The sequence below is a fragment of the Acanthochromis polyacanthus genome, chromosome 3 (assembly GCF_021347895.1).
Source record: "Acanthochromis polyacanthus isolate Apoly-LR-REF ecotype Palm Island chromosome 3, KAUST_Apoly_ChrSc, whole genome shotgun sequence".
NCBI lineage: Eukaryota > Metazoa > Chordata > Actinopteri > Pomacentridae > Acanthochromis > Acanthochromis polyacanthus.
In genome coordinates this window covers 26,648,631-26,661,119 of record NC_067115.1, presented here as the reverse complement: position 1 = coordinate 26,661,119, position 12,489 = coordinate 26,648,631, and positions in this window count along the sequence as shown.

Below are 12,489 nucleotides of genomic sequence, written 5' to 3'. Positions count from 1 at the left end.
TCCCACAACATACTAGAGATGAGAAGTGAACGAAAACCTCCACATTACCTGGCGATTGCTCTTTGCTGTGGTCTGTATCCAAATCTCAGGATGCTAGAACGCAAATCTCGTTCCGAAATCGCGCGAGAGCTCGCGCCAAAACACTGGTTTTCGTTCACTTCTCATCTCTAGTATGTTGTGGGACACTCATTGAGACTATCTGAGCCGGTCAGTGTGGGGCAAAAGCACGTTAGGGCGGACTTTGACGCGGGGGGGCCAGCTGCCCTGTACTTTTCGCTAGCTGAGCTGCTAGCTGAGCTGCTAAGCTGCCTGCCTGGCTAAATACTGGAGCTATGTCGAAAATTCATTTCTCCATCACTCACATGTATGAAATTACATATGGAAACAGACCCCAGGTTGAAAAAAACCGAAGTTTCCCTTTAATTCTACAGTGCTAAATAAGACAATAGGTGACACTGGCTTGTCTCTGTTAGTCTCTTCTTTAAAGTGCAGCCAGCTTACAATGCATTTGTCAGGCATGTTTTTATGTTAAATATGGTAAATGAAAAAATATAAACCAGAACAGTGTTGAATCTGTGTTATTACACCTTCACATCTTATCAATCTTTGACTGTCTACCAGTGAAGGAAGTGCAATGATAGCCGGTAAAAGCTGAGTTTATCTGATGTTCAGCAAAAATATTCTCCACATGTGACCCAGCAGCCTCTAAAAACAGCAGTATTTCTGAGGAAGAGGTGCTATTTCACACTGAATAAGCGGAGATCTACACCACTAAAAAAGGAAATTGTTACACAGCAATCCGTGTCGACTGCATGTGGTTCAGGAATGCTGCTCTGCTGGTCTGTGTCAGACCTCTCGGTGGACAAGTCATCTTCGTAACAGCTTCTTACAATGAAAAGTGGCAAAAAACTGTCAATTTCCTTGGCACTGGTGAAAGCAGAATACACACTTTATGTGCTTGTTAAAACGGCTTTGCTGCTGCTCTTCTGTTTTTCATTGTTGTTACCGCAGATTTTTATGTGAATGATCCATTTCTGTGATTGGAACTAATCTCCTGGTTCATCCTCTAACAGCTGCACTGAATTGTCACAAGCTTTTTTGCTCCACTGAGCTTGACGTAGATAAAAGAAAATTACAATCTTATTTCTCTTAACAGCCATTTGTACCCATTTGCACATCTTAGGATCTGTCACGAGGAATCCATTGTGAAGAACATCAAGATTTTTTTCATCCGTTTCCAACACTTGCACACATCTGTCTGGTAATTCAAAACATTTTCCTTTAGCTCCCACCTTGAAAAGATTCACTGTCACTGAGGGGCTTCTTCAAAACTCTGAATCTATGGAGACAGAATATGCTGTGATTCCTATCTGGGTTACATTCCTCCAGTATGAAAAAGATTTATCACAATCTGCAGCTGATCAGAATCTCCTGTATGATAAATATTCTCACTATCATTTTAATTAATTCCAACAGTCCTTTTCTTTATTTGTACATTATGCGAAGGGCACGTTCAAGAAGTAGGGTAGTTTCCTTGAGGTTAACGGCTTCATTTCACTTCAAAGAAATTAGAACATATAGTGTCTGTGCACTGAATCTGTTAGATTAAACACAAGACACTTGTGCTCCAAACAAAAAGGATACACACTCAATGAAGGACCTAGGATCCCTGACCCATCACTATACACACCAGTGTGCAGTGATTCCTAGCACATCTCTAGGGGTCATCAGGTGGAAACCTCCCTTCAAGAGTGTTTCGCCTTTAGTCCCACAACATCTCCAGGAGGCTAGGCGGTGAACTCTGGTGTCCCAGATTCTTCCCCCCTACTTCCAGTTCACACTGCTCCTACACAATCCAAACAGCGCTGCCACATTCAACTGACCCAGGCCCTTTAAGGAGATGCTCTAGGTAGTGACCACTGCCTATGCTACCAGTTAGCTAATGCAAGATGCTGAATACCTAGTGCCAACTGCTAAAAAGTGACAAAGAAGCTATACTTATAAACTCTCCAAACCCATCTAAATGCTAATGCTAGCTGCAAGACCACAACCATGTCCAAAGCAAACATACCACTGGCAAAGAAACTACACAAGCCAGCTCACCAAACTTGCTAGTGCAACATACTAATGCTAACCACTAATTGCTACAATACTTCACTTCTTCAACGAAACTCACCACAGACAGAGACGGTACAAGCAGACTTCATCTAAGATGCAAGTACCAATTGCTAGCTGCTAATTTCTAATGCTATCTAACAAGAAAAAACAAAAAAAAGACAAAGACAGAGTCACTACCTTACCTGAGATGGTCGCATGGTCTCAGAGAGACTCTAACAGGCCACTTTCCCACCTTATCTATACTTCCTCTTCCTGAGCTAAATCACTTTTTATTTTCTGAAATATGATATTTAGTTGGGCTGCACAGTGGCTTGGCAGTTAACACTTTCACCTTGCAGTTAGAAGATCCTTGGTTCGTGTCCCGACCTTCCCGGGGTCTTTCTGCATGGAGGTTGCATGTTCTCCCTGTGCATCTGTGGGTTTTCTGTGGGTTCTCCGGCTTCATCCTACAGTCCAAAAACATGCTGAGGTCACTTGGTGACTCTAAATTGTCCATAAGTGTGAATGCAAGTGTGATTGTTGCTCTGCCTTCACCCTAAGTCAGCTGGGATAGGCTCCAGACCCCACCCACGACCCTGATGAGGATTAAGCAACATATAGATAATGGATGGATGGATGATATTTAGTTGATTTATGAAGAACAGCAACCTCGGATGCATGCATCATGATCCATCGTTTGACTTTTACCACTGACAGGGATGGTAAGGTGTCAAATTCTGGACCAGTTTCTCTAAATGAACGTGACATTCCCACCTCTCCTGGGTCGAATCTCACCCCCAAACACTAAGCTATGCATGAATAATCACCACAAAGAGATAAAAATGTCTTCCTCTTCACACCCACCTCATTATCATCTTTTGTGAATTGTGAAATTACACCGGTGGTGCAATTCCTCCGGTTCATTTGCTAACTTCTTTGTTTGCCTGGAATCAAAAGGTTGTTTTTCCTTTTCTGTGCCTGACTCATACTGATAAATGTTTTTGTGAATCTTGTTTGTCAAACCATGCGATACAGATGGAATGGTGATCGATAATAGATACTAACTGACAGCACACAGTGGAAGCGTCATATCATAAATAGTCAGGGTGCAGAATCCAGGATGTGATGATTCAGGGAGCGAATGTGTGACAACAGCTGCTTTCTCACACTGTGCATCATCAGTGTGAGAAAAGGCTAACGGAGAAAGCAGTGTTTTTCCACATCAAGCAGCACTCTTGTGTGTACTCCTTCAGTCTTTGAAACAGAACGATCATTTAGTGCATTCATTAGCCAATACATCACCAGCTGCTACGGGCTTTTGCAGATGTTGTTCGTTATATGTTGAGGACAGATTACAAACGGGCTCAGGGGAATTTTCACGGAAAAAATTGTGTAAGTGATATAACCACATTACAATGTGTGTTGTGGTGGATTTTTAACAATAAGACACACTTTCAGCAAGATGAAGGTTAAATAAATCATTGTACAAAAGCTGATGTCACATCTTCAGCTGAAACCTGTAATCATCATCTGGAAATGCAAAATGAAGTAATGAGCTCACCCTGAACAGTGGTTCCATTTGAAATAATGTTTTGTATTTTAATGGGGCTCTCAAAAAGACAGCAGGTGCTTCTTTGTTAAATTTCCAGACAATTTCACATTTATATCTCTTTTGTGAACTTGTGGATTTCAGAAAAGTAGATCTAAACTCTTGCCTGGAGGCAGCTATGGACCTCCCATACCTAGTCTGCCGGAAATTAAAAGAAGAAGCAATCCGGGCAATATGGCATTGGCCTCTTCTTCGGCATATTACAGGGAGGCCATATGTCATGTGTTTGACATATGGGGTGGCACAGTGGAGAAGTGATTAGTTCTGCTGCCTCACAGCGTGAAAGTTTTGGGGTCTTTCTGTGTGGAATTTGCATGTTCTCCAAAGACTTCCATCCATCCATTATCTATATGCCGCTTAATCCTCATCAGAGTCACGGGGGGCTGAAGTCTATCAAGGCTGACTGAGGGGGAAGGCAGAGGACACTCTGGACACCAGTCAATCCCAGGGCTGCATATACAGACAAACAATCACACTCACATTCACACCTACAGGCAATTTAGAACAGTCAATTAACCTCAGCATATTTTTGGACTGTGGAAGGAAGCACATGCATGCACAGGGAGAACATGCAAACTCCATGCAGAAAGATCCCAGGAAGGCCGGGATGCAAACCAGGGATCTTCTGGCTGCAAGGCAAAAGTGCTAACTACCAAGCCACTCCAGACAAGCTCATGTCAGATGGTGATCCTAAATTAGTCATAAGTGAGAATGAGCGTCTGTCTCGATGTGTTGGTCCTATGGAGGGACAAACTGTCTAGAAAATGGATGCTTGACTTACGAGTAACATGACTATACAGGCTTTTGTCGTTGTGGTTGCCTGCTGTTGCTGCACACCGTATGGGTGATTATGTGTTTCTGCTTATACCGAGGACAACAGTCGAGTACATAGTCCTTCAGTGTAACACAGGGCTCACTAAAAAGACTGTGGACACCCCTTTGCCCAAACCTCCTCCGAATTTGGTCTGAGGAATCGCATGAAGAATCGTAATTTATATTGTCCAGTTGTAATTACTGCCAGTAGTGAATAAGGCCTCTCATCATCTGAAAGTCATCTCAGTCAAAGCTTATTAAGGCCCTTCTAATTAGTCTGACGGCAAACAACTGGGGGTGACGGGCCATCATTTTGGTCCGACTGGAAGTTGCTACAAAGGCCTTTTTGATATTTCGAAATGTCACAAAATAAACTTTTCTAATAAAGATGATAATGATGTTTGAATTCCATCTCGCTGCTTCAGTTTCATCATCTTGTGCACGATTCGCTTTTACTTACTGCAGCACTTGCATAATAATGGGTATGCTTTTCTTACAAAAAAACCCATCAGATATCTGTTGCAAAAAGGACAACTGAAACGAACTTCAAAAAGACCCGCTGACCCTCAAGTACAAACATAGCTGGTCCAATGAAGCCTACAGAACTGCATCAGGGTGATTCCAGACAGCACAAAGCTGAGCCGTGTTTAGTCAACCCGAACTCACAACTCACCGACTCAGAAGCTCTGGATAAATTACAAAATGCAGCGATAGACACTATGTTGTGAACTTATCAGGCCTGAATTAGGTTTTAGGAGTGGAGTTGTAAAATCTTAGCCTGTAAGTCCAGTGAAAAGATCAAATGGAGATAAAATGTCTAGTTGAGGCTCAGGAGCAGCACCACACCTCAATCACCCCACTTCCTGTTGTACTTCTATACATACCACTCTGCCATTCCCACTGGTTCATTCTTGCTTCTCATTACCCACCCACCCATCCTTCCTATACTTCTGCCTCCTTTTCCTGCCTCTGTGATTTGACCTCAGATGTTTACAGTTTCCAAACAGTCCATGTTCATCCAAACTGTGCAAACAGGCAGTGAAGACGGCATTGTGAGACATGTGTGTTTATCTGTCTGCATGTATGTGTGTGCGCGTACGATTACAGCGCAAGTGATGAAGTGAAAAGCACGAGGTGAACTGTGTCTGTCTGCAAGAAATGTTTGGAACAACGCACTGGAGGATGTGTTCATGAGTTATAGCCCTGAAAAGAATGTTTACCCTCCGCTGCATCCTCTTTAGGAGCCCCATGAACACTTGATTTGAGCGCAGGAATGCAAAATAAAGACGTACAGGGGCCTCAGACAGTGGCGACTACAGGGGTAATTCCAGAGCTACACACCATTAATGCACATTTAACAAAGAAGACCACTTGGACTGATTGTTTAGAAATGTGTATGTACATTTGTATGTACGTTTGGCATTTTTGGTTGATTTTTTTGACAATAACATGTCATTGAATAATTAGCTGTGATATCAATAATCAGCAAATATAACTGATATGAAGATTTGTTGTTCTTTTGGCTAAAAGTAATCTTCAGTCTAATCTTCTGTGAATTTTCCACTGTCGGGTCAAACAGCAGCGTCCATCATTTGTTAGACAAAGTTAATTAGTTACAACAGATACAAGCTTGTGTGTTCTCGAATGACTTTCAGCCTATAATTAATCTCCAGTTTGTTCTAGTGTAATATATGTCCAAGTCGAGCTCGACACAAGCAGTTTAATCAATATTTATCAAAATGAATCAACGATGAGACAAGTTTTTAACACAGGACTCATGTCACAGATACAAACAGAGTTTCTGAGTCTAAAATAGGCCCAAACAGTAAGACAGGTTAAATCTAGATGTCTACACATTGTCGTATTTCCAAACCTACTGGTTTGACAGATGCATTGTGGGAGGTCTGCAAACTTACACTAATATTTGATTTTGAATGGAGTCCTCAGTAAGTTTGACCTGGATAAGTGAGAACTGAGAAAACAGATGAAGGAAGCCACACAGGCAAACATCTTAAAGATTTCCTCCAGTCTCTTGAGTCATCATGTTTTTAAAGTTTCATTTGTATGCTGTAATAGAATAAAAACACTGAGAAATGAATCTAATCTATTAATACAGATGTGATACGTATGCAGCTTTTCATAGTCCATGAAAGCCAAATGCCATTCTAGCACGTTGTGGGGAAAGCAGTAGCTGGTAAACATCGTTTTTTCTCACAATTTGCTGCTCCGACGTCAAAGCAATTAACCTGAACCCTAATGTCAAAGCAATCAGCCCGTGCGGTGTTAACTTCTTGTTCATTATGCACTTAATGCACCTGTTTGACAAAATTGGCTCATTTCTTTTTCACTGATTAGACTCCTGACACTTTTACAAGACCAGCAGTCTTCTGGTGCAAAGGCAGAATGATGGCAGCCTCACTGACCACTGAGGTCATTTACAATAATTGATTTTCAACAGTTCAACTCACGGTCGGAAAGATGCTCTGTATTGAAGGGTCTGTTCATCCAAACATCACGGCATTCAATAATCAATACTGAGAGCTATATTGTAATTGCCTCCACTCTGTTGAGAAGGCATCAGAAACTTCCCATCAGATATCGAAAGCAGAACAACCTGCATGGCTCAAACACAGAGAGCTATTTTGCTTGACAGAGAGTTAATGTAATTTGTTGCTGGTGTAAAGGAAATTGCTGTTGCAGCAGCAGTTTACATGCCATAAACACGCATAACCTACACTGAGCTGACATGCTGTTAATGTAATTGGACAGAAACTTCAAAGCATTCAGGTATACACACTGAAGTAATGTGACACTGTCCTCCATTTTGCAGGAGGCCTATGGATAGGAAAACCAGTTAAATAACCGTTTTGTTTTATTTTTTCTTTTCTTTTTTCTGCCTGCATGTCAGTCTCATGTGTTTTTGCTCACGTCCTACGGCTCTATTTAGTAATGTGTTTGATTTTCTAATGATTTTAGACAGTCAATGGGGGAATCAAGCCATAAAGAGACTGATGGAAGTCACACTGAACAGACATACCAGGAAATTTCTAGTTCTTTCTCATTTGGAACTGGAGAACAAGGAGGCCATCAGACCATATTTGTTCATAATGTTATCATCTCTGTAGATACTGTTCTTTTTTGGTTTTTCAGGCTGTATTGCTTAGCTGCAAGCTCTTATCTGTTTACTGTATTCACACATTTGCTCTTCTTTCCTTTGATCTGGATCAAATGAACTGAAACCGGAAGACATTTGACTTAAGCATGCTAATTGTTTTGCACACAGCATACTAATTGTGACGATAGATTGTGTCAATTTATTTTTCTTATTGTTTTGTTGATTTAGAGAAGTGTGATAAGTAGCCGATCAAATCAAGAGTCCTTAATTAAAATCTCTCTGATTATGATAGGTGTCACTGTGTAAGTTCAGTAACAAGAATTACAATTTCTATTTGCTCTTTTGCAAAGGACAATTAAATGTACAAGCTAAACTACAGAGTTTATTTTATTGTTAATATAAACATTGATTGATTTAGCTTGAATCCATGTAGTGAAGTCGAACAGCATGAAATATGCATTACAATCATGCTATTTAATGTATTTCTTTGCATTGTGAATAACCGTACATGGCATAAAAGGTGCAGAGAAAATATGTTGCGGGAAGAAGCTATGTTTCTTTTTCTTTATTTCACCTCATGGACTTTCACCAAAACATGTTTTTACTGTTCTTATTTCAACGACAAGTCCAAGTGTAAGTGATAAGTGTCCTTATCTGTATGTAACTTTAACTATGTCATAATGTATGCTACCATTCAAAAGTTTGGGGTCACTTAGAAATGTCCTTATTTTTTAAAGAAAAGCATTTTTTTTTCAATGAAGATAATGTGGTAAATGACTATTTTAGCTGGAAATGGCTGATTATTAAATTAAACATTTAAATAGGAGTACAGAGGAACATTTCCAGCAACCATCACTCCTGTGTGCTAATGCTACATTGTGTTAGCTAATGGTGTTGAAAGCCTAATTGATGATTGGAAAAACCCTTGGGCAGTTACGTTAGCACATGAATAAAAGTGTGAGTCTTCATGGAAAACATGAAATTGTCTGGGTGATCCCAAACTTTTGAACGGTAGTGTATGGACACAAAGCAATGAAAAAAATGTGTGACTATCATATGTGGCTTTCAGAATTACACCAGAGTGTGTAATTTACACACACAGCCAGTTTATTGTACGATTACAGCCCTGTATTCTATTGTTTATTAGAAGAGAAGCTGCTTTCCTTAGCTAGAGAAAATCCAACAGTTCTGTCCACTTGGTCCCAAGAATCTATGACGCATGCTGGTGATTAATTAAAGCCCGTTGCTGAAGAGCTAATAATAAAGTCTGCAGCTTAAACTTTTGTACTTTCAGATTCTGGGTCAATGTTGGATTAATTCAGCAACTGTGGTTCCATGTTTTATTCACAACTGCAACAACAAAGTGTTACGAGTTCACTACAGCTCAGATTCGCGACTCTGACTGGTTTCTTCCCCACAGGAGCACTAGCCAAGGCTCATTTTGCATAATTTAAAAGTCAAAGACATTATAGGATATACGGTGACTCCCATTACCTCTAGTCTCAGGACTGCTGGTTTAAAGGACTCCTCTGTAGGAGATCAAACCGTGTTAATTCAGCAGAAAACCCAGTGGGAACGAGTTTATCTAACAGAGAACACACTGTTGCAGTAAAACTGTGGAAAATGCAGCCGAAGGACATCTCTTTAAGGGACACTCTCGGTCCCCAAAAAAATGTGATTGCATGCGGGGAGAATAATGACTGTAAGCTCTGACATTACAAACACCTGCAGGCTGTCAGTGTGGTGCACATTCACTTCATTTTAGAGAGGAAAGGTTATTGCACAAAGCATAAAAACACAAAATAGTCAAGCATGCCATACATAAGCCTGATGCAGTGTGTTAACGCAGATCAACTGCAAAAAGACAAAGGTTTCAAAGCAGGACAGAAAAACACAAGGGAGCAGCTAACTAAATAATTGATGTTTTTTGCTGTAAAGGTGTATTTAAATCAGTAACATTTGTAGAGCTTGTTTCTCCTTTGCTTGGTTCAAGTCTTTAGAAACACTTGTTATACACACGTGGACAAAATTGTTGGTACCCCTCAGTTAAAGAAGGAAAAATCCACAATTCTCACTGAAATCACTTGAAACTCACAAAAGTAACAATAAATAAAAATTTATTGAAAATTAAATAATCAAAAACAGCCATTACTTTTGAATTGTTGATTAACATAATTATTTAAAAAAACAAACTAATGAAACAGGCCTGGACAAAAATGATGGTACCTCTATAAAAGATTGAAAACTATTTGACCAGAGTGACATGATTAACTCAGGTGTGTCATTTAATTGACATCACAGGTGTTTCCAAACTCATAATCAGTCAGTCTGCCTATTTAAAGGGAGACAAGTAGTCACCCTGCTGTTTGGTGAAAAGGTGTGTACCACACTGAACATGGACAACAGAAAGCGAAGGAGAGAATTGTCCCAGGACATCCGAAAAAAAAATTATAGACAAACATCTTAAAGGTAAAGGCTATAAGACCATCTCTAAACAGCTTGAAGTTCCTGTGACAACAGTGGCTCATATTATTCAGAAGTTCAAGACCCACGGGACAGTAGCCAACCTCCCTGGACGTGGCCGCAAGAGGAAAATTGATGACAAATTGAAGAGACGGATCGTTGGAATTGTATCCAAAGAGCCCAGAGCAACCTCCAAAGAAATTAAAGGTGAACTCCAAGGCCAAGGTACAACAGTGTCAGATCGCACCATTCGTCGTTGTTTGAGCCAAAGTGGACTTCATGGGAGACGACCAAGGAGGACACCACTGCTGAAAAAAACTCATAAAAAAGCCAGACTGGAATTTGCAAAAATGCATGTTGACAAGCCACAAAGCTTCTGGGAGAATGTCCTTTGGACAGATGAGACCAAACTGGAGCTTTTTGGTAAGGCACATCAACTCTATGTTCATAGACTCAAAAACCAAGCATACAAAAAAAAGAACACTGTCCCTACGGTGAAACATGGAGGAGGCTCAGTAATGTTTTGGGGCTGCTTTGCTGCATCTGGCACAGGGTGTCTTGAAAGTGTGCAAGGTACGATGAAATCTGAAGACTATCAAGGCATTCTGGAGAGAAATGTGCTGCCTAGTGTCAGAAAGCTTGGTCTCAGTCGCAGGTCATGGGTCTTCCAACAGGACAACGATCCAAAACACACAGCCAAAAACACCCAAGAATGGCTGAGAGAAAAGCGTTGGACTATTCTAAAGTGGCCTTCTATGAGCCCAGATCTGAATCCCATTGAACATATGTGGAAGGAGCTGAAACATGCCATTTGGAGAAGACACCCATTAAACCTGAGACAACTGGAGCTGTTTGCTCATGAGGAGTGGGCCAAAATACCTGTTGACAGCTGCAGAACGCTCATTGACAAATACAGAAATCGTTTAATTGCAGTGATTGCCTCAAAAGGTTGTGCAACAAAATATTAAGTTATGGGTACCATCATTTTTGTCCAGCCCTATTTCATTAGTTTGTTTTTTTAAATAATTATGTTAATCAACAATTCAAAAGTGATGGCTGATTTTGATTATTTAATTTTCAATAAATTTTTATTTATTGTTACTTTTGTGAGTTTCAAGTGATTTCAGTGAGAATTGTGGGTTTTTCCTTCTTTAACTGAGGGGTACCAACAATTTTGTCCACGTGTGTACTACCAACTGGTAGGTTTGACATGGTCCTGCAATTTCTGCCTGCTGTGTATTTAAGCTGCACTTTAAATACAAATAACATCAATTTTACAGCTATCAGGAAACCAGCTGGTAGAGAGCTGTGGACTCTCTGCAATCCAACCAGTGTTTTGCAATAAAAAAAATTAAAAAAAAATGCAGTAAATGGAAGATTTACATACATTTACTTCCATGATTACACAGGTAACAGCTGTCCAGTTAGCATGATACATTCATGTCCAGGCTAGAGCAACATAAGATCATTCAGATACACCGCCATTCGAAAGTCTGGAGTCACTTAGAAATGTCCTTATTTATGAAAGAAAAACACTTTTTTTCAATGAAGAGAACGTTAAATGAATCAGAAATACAGTCCAGACATTGTTAATGTGGTAAATAATAATAATAATGGCTACATTTATACAGCGCTTTTCAAGACACCCAAAGCGCTATGAATCCATTATTCATTCGCTCACACATTCTCACTCTGGTGGTGGTAAATGACTATTCTAGCTGGAAACAGCTGATTTTTAACGGAATATTTCCATAGGGGTACACAGGAACATTTCAGCAACCATCACTCCTGTGTTCTAATGCTACATTGTGTTAGCTAATGGTGTTTAAAGGCTAATTGATGATTAGAAAACCCTTGTGCAGTTATGTTAGCACATGAATAAAAGTGTGACTTTTCATTGAAAACATGAAATTGCCTGGATGACTGCAAACTTTTGAATGGTAGTGTTACAAGGCGTGGTGTTAAGAACCCAAAAAGCAGGCCCAACAGGCAGGCAGGTACTGAACAAAAGGATTTAATGTGTTAACTAAACAGAAGGCTCTCTATATGGGAGGCACAGGAAACAAACCGAACAGGGAAATGAAACTCAACTAAAGGCGACGGACCAGTCGGCCGTGGCGGGGAAATAATTAAACTAAAGGGAGAGGAGGGTGACTCACGTTTGTCCTGTGGGGTCGGGAGATGAGGCGGGGACGGAACCAATGAGAGCCAGTGGTGGGGCTGTGGCAGGGACAGCGGGTTAGGGAGAACCAGAGCACATGGGGGGAGTGCAGAGTGGAGGGGGAGACAGAATAGACAAGGGAATCCAGGACCGGTGGGGAAACGGAGCTTGACAGACGGATGTCACTCTGGCAGAGAACTACAAGCAACGGCCCAGCAGAGAGCAGAGGGG